Source organism: Orycteropus afer, unplaced genomic scaffold (assembly GCF_000298275.1).
Source record: "Orycteropus afer afer isolate SDZICR_OR568_19922 unplaced genomic scaffold, OryAfe1.0 scaffold00015, whole genome shotgun sequence".
NCBI lineage: Eukaryota > Metazoa > Chordata > Mammalia > Tubulidentata > Orycteropodidae > Orycteropus > Orycteropus afer.
The window spans coordinates 19,843,033-19,852,193 of record NW_006921602.1 but is presented as its reverse complement, the minus strand read 5'-3'; positions in this window follow the sequence as shown (position 1 = coordinate 19,852,193).

Below are 9,161 nucleotides of genomic sequence, written 5' to 3'. Positions count from 1 at the left end.
GAAAGTACCATGGACTGCCAGAAAAACTAACAAATCTATTCTGGAAGAAGTGCAGCCAGAATGCTCCCTGGAAGTGAAAATGGCCAGACTTTGTCTCACCTACTTTGGTCATGGTGTCAGAAGGGACCACTCCCTGGAGAAAGATACCATGCTTGGTAAAGTGGAGGATCAACGAAAAAGGAGAAAGCCCTCAATGAGATGGATTGACACAGTCGACGCAATGATGGGCTCAGGTATAGCAAGGATTGTGAGGCTGGTGCAGGACCTGGCAGTGTTTCGTTCTGTTGTGTATAGGGTCGCCATGAGTTGGAGCCAACTCGACAGCACCTAACAACAACAAAATGATAACAGCAATAACCTACCTTAGTGGGTGGTGGGTTTATATTCTGAGGGAGGAACAACTAAGAAAAGGAGGGTGAGGATGGTTGCACAACTCAAAAAATGTAACCAGTGTCACTAAATTGTACAGGTAGAAATTGTTGAACTTGTGTATGCTTTGCTGTGTATATTCTCAGCAACAATAACAAAATAAATAAAAGTTAGGAAAAAAGAGAAAAAGAAAAATAGTCACAGTGACACACACAGGGAGAAAATGGCATCATACAGACACAGGGCGGGTACATCTACAAGCCCAGAAACTCCAAGGATTTCTGGCTAAGAGGAATTGAAGTAGACAAAGACAAAGAAGGATTTCCCCCTGAGCAATGCACTGAACTCAAACTTCTAGCCTCCTCAAAATAAATTTCTGTTCTTTAAAGCCAATATAAGGAAGGAGCTCTGGTGGGCTAATGCCTAAGGCATTTGGCTGCTAACCAGAGGTTGGCAGTTCAAACTCACCAGTCACTATGTGAAAGGAAGACTGTTCAATCTACTTCTGTAAAGATTTACTGCCTTGGAAACACAAAGGAGGTCTCTATGAGTCGGAATCAACCTGATGACAGTGAGTGTTTTTTAAACCCAATATAATACATATATAATGAACTGCAATAAATTATTTCTATAAAACTTGTCACTTTACTCTTTTCTAGTATGCAACAAAATTAGTAAAATTAAAAGATCATACTAACAAGTACTGGCGTCCATATTCTCAGGTTTTGTGTAACAAAACTCAAAATGGCCCTTCCTATTCTCAGGTTCTACATCTGTGGATTCAACCAACAATGGATGGAAACTATTTAAAAAAAAGGGGGGGGGGAGAGTGCTCCTGAAAAGCAATTAATTGGTGAAAGCAATCCCTCAAAGACTGAGAGGGAGAGGAAAGTGCTATTTACATAGCATTACATTGTATTAGGTATTATAAGTAATCTAGAGATGATTTAAACTATGCAGGAGGATACGCATAGGTTATATGCAAATACTACACTATTTTATATAAGGAACTTGAGCATCCATGGGTTTTGGTATTGAGGGAGTCCTAGAACCAATCCCCTAAGGCTATTGAAGTACAGTTGTATAAATTTCTTTGGGTCATTATGAGTTTAAATTAAAAAAAAAAAAAAAAAAAAGGAAGTATAGGACAATGGTTTTTTTCTCCTCAAGCGGGAAGTTTTTATATTCAGGGCCAGCATTCGGGTGAGGCAAGCAAGGCATCTAGTTCAAACATTCAAGACGGCAATGTTGTTTAGTGCCAATCTCTCACTTGTATGACCCTGAGAGTGAGAGTGCCTAGGTTGCCACGAATGGCGCTTGCATAATCTTGTCTTCTTGAATTTTGTGCCCTAGACACTTTGCTTTTCTCTCCATAGTCCTGGTCTGTTTATATTAATTCCTTCTTCATATTTCCTTTTGTTCTTTCTATAACTCCATAGAAAAGTAACAAGTACTTTTATATTCAGTCATTGTTCTTTCGTGATGAGGGCATGTTAAGGCTATCATTTTCCTCTGAGTACAGATTTTTACATGATGGATCCCCTTTTTATTGCTTTCTGGATAGTTTGCAGTTTTAGCTCTATGTTCCTCTTTGTTCCAAGGGTTATCCAGAAGAATTCCATATTTTATAAATAGGCTCTTCTGGTCACTTTTAAATTATCACTAACTTTATTGGACTATGACCAGAAAATGTGGATACAAAAATCTCTTATTTTTAAAACATGTTAAAAGCGTCATTTGTGATCAAACACATAATCAATTTTTATAACGTTCTACCAGATATGTGAAAAAAAATTCCTGTTTTCTATTTGAGAGACTTAAGATTATCCATATATCTTATATTTAAATTACATTGAATGCATTATTCAAATCTATATCTTCATTTTTTATATATATTAGCTATGATTTTGAAAAAAAAAGTTTTGAAATCTATGTGCTTTATTTTTATCAAGTTGTCCTTGCATTTACATTATTTGATACAAATAGGTTTACTGATGCTAATTCTCCTTTATAAAACATGCTTTATATTGCTACATAGTATCTTATACACCCACTCCTCACTTATCGACATGGTTAGGTTCCAAAGACCAGGTCATTATGCAAATCAGCATCATGAGATGAGGAGAAGGATGCTAGGCAGCCCTGGAACCCAGGCAACCATTGTGCCCCTGGCACTGCTGTGCTCTGGACCTGAAGGCCCTGCCATTGGAGTTGGCACTTGAGCAGACCTGGGATCCAGTGGCTGGACTAGAGGAACAGTTGGCAGCTCTAGGGTTTAGGCAACTGGCAGGGCTGAGTCAGTGGGGATTACTACCTGTGCCCAAGTCCCCCACAGCCACCTCCTCCACAGCCCCAGCTGCCTACTGCCATCCTGCAGGCTGAAGAAGTCCCCACAGATACAAGCAACACACTGCTAGTGTTGGAGGGCTTGGAATCTGAGGCTGAGACCCTGGAGACTAGTAGTTGCTTGGAAGTGGAGCCCAGCAGCCCAGGCTGCAGAGGAGGGTGCAGCCAGCTTCTGCTGTAGCCCTGAGGCCCCGAATTACCCCCAGTACCCTTCCTGTTGCAGGACTTTGTCTCACCAGGGTTCTTAAGTAGAGGGGAGCAGCAGCAACCTCCCCTGCCTCTTCCTGGGTCCCTCCAGCCACTCACTGGCCCTTCTCAGAAGGGCTCCCTCAAAATCTGCCTTGGTTGCCTCTTTCACATGAAGAGCTGCAACAGTGGCTTCAGCAGTAAGGATGGAACCACCAAGAGGCCTTCTGGAGAGCTGGCTGTTTCAGCTGCAAGCCTAATAGACATGGGTAGCTCTGTTGACCGGGACATGGGGCAGAAACCCAGATTGCAAAATAGTCAGATAGTGAATTTTTTACTGTTGTCATGAATGTAAAACGTCTGATAACAAGACAGCCGTGATAAGTGAGGAGTAGTGCCTTTTAACCTTAAATTCCTCCTTGTCTGATAATTACTTTTGCTATTCCAACCTTCTTTTATTGGAGCTCTGATAGCATAGTGCCTAAGGCATTAGATTCCTAACCAGAAGTCTGGAGGTTCAAATTCACCAAACACTCCTCGGAAGGAAGGTTGGGCAATCTACTTCCATAGTGATACTGCCTTGGAAACCCAAGGAGGGGTCACTATGAGTCGAGTCTGACTCGAAGGCACATAACAACAAAAACTTTTTCATTATATTTGGTTGGTATCTTTGTTCATCCCTTTATTTCCAACTTTATACTTTTGAAGGCTTTGTTTTAAATGTTTTTCTTCCAGAGTATAACTGTTTTATTTATTAATTTTCAGTCAATCATGGGGTCTGTGACTTTTAATGGGAAAATCCAGTCCATTTACATTTAGCATATTTACTAGAAACCGCCTGCAATCTTATTGCCTTATTTTACTTATGGTTTCCTTTTATTTTTGCAGTTTGATCATCTGATTTTATCCCTTTCCATCCTATTAATATGAGTCCCCTTTCAGATTTCTATTCCATTTCCAGCCACTTTCCCTTTGCTGTTGCTCATGATGATAAATATAGTGTCTAAGGCATTTGGCTGCTAACCAGAAGGTTGGCGGTTCAAACTCACCAGCCACACCTCAGAAGGAAGGTTGGGCAATCTACTCCCGCAGAGATACCTCCTCGGAAACCCAAGGAGGGGTCGCTGTGAGTCGGATCCGACTCAATGGCAGTGAGTTTTTATATGAAAAACAAATACACAATTCTCCCAGTGAAACAGTCCTCCACTATTTGACTCCTAAAGTGAAACTCCAGAGTATTTTCACTTCCCTTACAGTTCTACAGTCCCTCCCCAGAAGAGACCTTTGGAACAGTTACTTCCCTCCTTTCCACCCACCCCCTGTGTCCAGATTTCCTGAAATTCACTTATTGTTTTTAGTTCCAGATTATTTTTAGAAGAGTTGTCAAGGATGGTGATGTGATCAACTCAGGAAAAGAAACTTTTACAGGATAGAGGACCCAGAAACACTTACAGTCAAAGAGGTGTGGTTTTCTGGCCTTTGAGTATCCAAAGGGGTGCTGATTTGAGGGATGATCCACTTCACAGTTTCTTAAAACTTTATATTCTCTTGGCCCTTCCCAACTCTTCTGGAAATCCACTCTGAGGGTAATTTGTAAAAACCACTGGTAACAATGCAACTTATTCTTAGTGCTTTCGCAAGACTGAGCGAATTAAAGGCACAGGAGGGCCAAGTTTCAGGTATGACTAGGTCAATTGACATACAGTCCTTTTGTCTCAGTGGCCAGCAGTCTTCCACATTGAGGTTTCCAGTGTTGTAGGGAAGCAGTCCAAGGCCAGGATAATTCTTTGTCTTTAGTAATAATTTTTTTTTTTTTCTTTTTTTCCTGTGTGGAGACTTGTAAGACTTTTCCCACGTCTTGTAACCTAAGAGTGTTTCTTTTTCATAATCAGTCCTTCCTGGAACTCTGTGACAGTAGATCTCTCTTCAGCCCAACAACATATATTATTGGTTGTCTCTTCTGTCACACTCCCTACCCCCTTATGGGTTTCTATCTCCTGATTTGTATCTCTTTGTATTTTTGCTCTGTGCTTTGAGGTGTACCTTTCTCTTATCTTCCAGGACACTCATTCACACATCCATAGTAACATTCTCCTTCAATTAATCTCTTGAAACTTTTAGCTCAAAATTACCTTTTTTCATCTCAGAAAATAATTTTTTTTTAATATACTGCATTTAAATATCCTGAAGTTCTCTTATGTTTTTGTTTCAAGCAATAGACTCTGCCAGCAGCTATTTCTGTACTGAGAACTGTGCTTCTAAGTCTAGGCTGGGTCCCATTAGAAATCTTTTACTTTTTTGTTCACTGAGGCTCTGGTCCAGGTCCTGGGGTATCTTAAGTGGCAGCATTCCCAAAGTGGTAGAAGGAACAGTGATCTCAGACTCCCCAAGCCCAAGCGTAGTGCAAACTGGTTGGCAGTCTTCCGGTGAAGCACCAGGAAGAAGCCTCTCGGCTCCCTTCCTAGTCTCCTCATGTCACCCAGACTCAGAGGGGAGGTAACTCAATGCACCTGTTCAGCTCCTCAGGGACATTCACAAGGATCTTTCCTCCTGGTCCTTTCCATAGGGCTGATACAGTCCTCAGAAAAGGAGGCAGTCCTGCCCCAACTCTCTGCCACAATTCTACCAGAGCCTGAAGCCTATCTAGAGGACATAGCAACTGCATTTATCAGGAGAGGCAGACAGGTTAAATTGCAAGTAGAAAGGAGGCAGGATATGCTAAGCTGCGATCTTTCCAGAACCTCTTGTTCCTCACAACTTGACTTTGTGTTTATTTTTGTGTTCCATAGTGCTAATAAATATGATGGAACAAATGCCACCACATCTATCCTAAATCTTCTACAATCAAAAACAAACCAAACTCACTGCCGTCGAGTCATTCCCAACTCAGCATTTCCAAGGTGGTATCTCTATGAAAGTAGATTGCCTAATCTTCCTTCCAAGGAGTGACTGGTGGGTTTGAACCACCAGCCTAATGGATAGCAGTCAAATGCCTTAGGCACTATGCCATCAGAGTTTCTAAATCTTCTATAGTGTAGGTTTTATCATTTATGACGTGTGGTTGTCAAGGTTATGCGTCAGCTTGGCTGGGCTTGGTTTTGAGTAGTTGGGCAGGTGGATGTAGTTATTCCCCACAGTGAGATTGGTAATCAGCTCCACGGTGGAATCTGTTGGAGCAGCTGAGTAGCTGCCTTGGGGATATGGTCTGTTTCCAGTATAGAAGGAGTTTTGAGAAGGGTCTCAGCAGCTTTTGGCATGCTTGAGTCCTTCAAGTAGCTGAGTCATTGTTCAGCAGCCTGCCCTGTTGTCTGCTGATCTTGGAACTGTTAATGGACTTGAGTCAGTGGCTTGCCCTGTGGTTTGATAATTCTGGGACTGTGCCATTTTACTTATCTCTCTTGGGTTTGCCAGCCTCAGCAGTTAGCACCTGCCTGAATGAAGAAAGCCTCCAGCTCCAATGGGCCGAGAGCAAAAGGCAGAGCAGAAGCCCAAGGTCGAGGGGCTTTCACCCAGCCTCTAGAGTCTCACATTTTGAACTCGGACTTCTAGCCACCAAAACTGTAAGAAAGTAAACTCTTGTTTATTAAAGTCACCCATTTTCTGATACAGCAGGTATTTCTGTTAGAGCAGCATAAAGTAACCAAAACATGATGCATTTGGAAACTAACTCAACAGAATTAAATAATAAGGATTTATTTATTTATTTTTTTAAAAATATTACAAAGCAGGAAGTCTCAAGGCAGGGAAGGCTTCAGGCATGGTTGGATCAGCAGCTTAATAATGTCATTAAGGTAAATTGTTTTGTTTTTCCTTTTCTCTGCTTTGCCATCCTTAATTTTGGCTTCATCCTCAGGCTGATAATAAATTGATTGCTGCAATTCCAGGAATCACACTTAGATATGACAACATCCAGAGTAAGAAAAGTAGAAATCATCCAAAAGACATTCCCTCATATTTACTTGCCAGAATTCGGTTACATGCCCATTCTAAAACTTGGCAAGCACAATGAGATTGTGTCAACCAATCATCCCTACCCATGTAGCTGCTTGAGGAAGAGAAGATACTTAAAAATTCAGGGCAAATTTGCTTCCAAGCTCAACGTTACTAACTTAATAAGCAGTTCTTTACATAAAAACTGTAAGAATAGTTGGCATTTTGAGTGCTTATCATATGCAAGGTGCCTTAATATTTATGCTCATTTACTCCTCGTCACAATCCCTGGAGGTGACTAATACTACCCTTATTGCATAGATGAGGTACCCAGAGCATAGCTAACTTATTCAAGGTCACACCCTCATCATCTCTTGTTATAGGTTCTTTATTGTCTATGATTGCAATCTGGCATTGCAGTCAGAACCAAAAACATCCTGTACATATTGATTCTCTTGGACCCCATGTGAGACCTATAGTTCGCTACTCTAAGGAGGGAAAAGAAGTTGCTGTTGAATTGATTGCAACGCATGGTGATCCGTATGTATCAGAAGAGAACTGCTCCAGAGGATTTTCAATAGCTGATTTTTCAGAAGGAGATTGCCTGGCCTTTCTTCTGAGGCACCTCTTAGTGACTTAACTGCTAACCTTTCAGTTAGCAGCCAAGTGCATTAGCCATTTGCACCACCCAGTGACTCATTCTACATTAAGATGGTAACACCGTAAATGTTGATTGCTGAAGTTGGGTGATAGGTATATTGGGTTTCATTATACTATTTTCTACTTTTAGGTAGTGTAATGCCTAAGGCACTTGACTGCTAATCAGAAGACTGGCGGTTCAAACCCACCAGCCACTCCTCACAAGGAAGGCTGGGCAATCTACTTCCGTGTGATACCGCCTCGGAAACTCAAGGAGGGGTCGTTATGAGTCGGGTCTGACTCAATGGCACATAACAACAACAACATTTTCTACTTTTAGGTATATTTGAATATTTCCATAATAAAAAATAAAAATAAATGCATTGTAAATAGATTCTAGAGAAATAAACCACAAAACTAACCACATAGTCTTTTCAAGTTAGAGAGCCTAGGGATCAGCCAGCTATTAGTGCAGATCACCTGTGGCAGACGGTAGCTGCACCCTCAGTGATGCTGCTGGCACTCTGCAGAGGTATTTGGCTATGATCTGGAGTTGCATGTTTGTTCTATTACAGAAAAAGTTCAAGAATTCTCTTATATTATGAACAGTCCTCAAGATTTTAACATGAACAGTTGAGACCTACACATTAAACATTCATTTTATATACCTTCTTAGAAACTAACAGGTATCTAAGAAGTCAAATAGGTATTTCATATTCCTGTCTATACATTAAATTCTTTGCACAAAGAACTCTGTATTGTGGTTGTGTTTCCACTATAAAAAGCAGAACATTTTGAGGGAAGGAAGAGTAGAAGGTACCAAAGTTCTACTCAAATCTTCCTCTCTCCCTCATACCATCCCTTCCAAGATAATCACCGTTAACTATATGGCATATTTCTGTAGAATCTATTTATAACGCATTTGTTTTTATTTTCTATTATGGAAATATTCAAATATACTTAAAAGTTAAAAACAGTATAATGAAACCCAATGTACCCATCACCCAATTCCAACAATCTTTACAATGCATTGTAACATAGTTCACATCATAACATATTTAGTGATTTTAAAAATTATTTATTATAAAAGAATATGTTTATTTAAAAAAATCAAGCAATATGGAAAGGTATAAAGTAAAAATTAAAAATCCCTTTCCTTTCCCAAATCCCTCGATCACAGTGCTCAGCAATAACATTTTTCATGTATCCATCTAAACATTTTCTATGAATATGTATTTTTTACAAAGCAAAAAACCTTTACATACAAGAAATTTAACCATACATACTATATTAATCACCAGCCACTCCCAGAAGGAAGATTGGACAATCTACATCTGCAGTGATACTGCCTTGGAAACCAAATGAGGGGGTCACTATGAGGCAAATCCAACTCGATGGCAATGAGTTTGGTTTTACTGTATTCATACTTGCTTTTTCCACTTACTATATCTTAGATTCTTTAGATATCAGTATCTAGAGGTAGCTGCATTCTTTTTTTTTTCCTTTTTAATTGTGATTTGGGTGAAGGTTTACAGAGCAAATTTACTTTCCATACAGCAGGTCATATATACTTTGTTTCATGACATTGACCAGAGTTTACCACAAAGCAACAGCTCCCCTCCCACTTCCTCCCCATAGTTACCTCTTCCCAGTGTCCATCCCTCCATGCACTCCTGCCCCCTGGGCTGTCT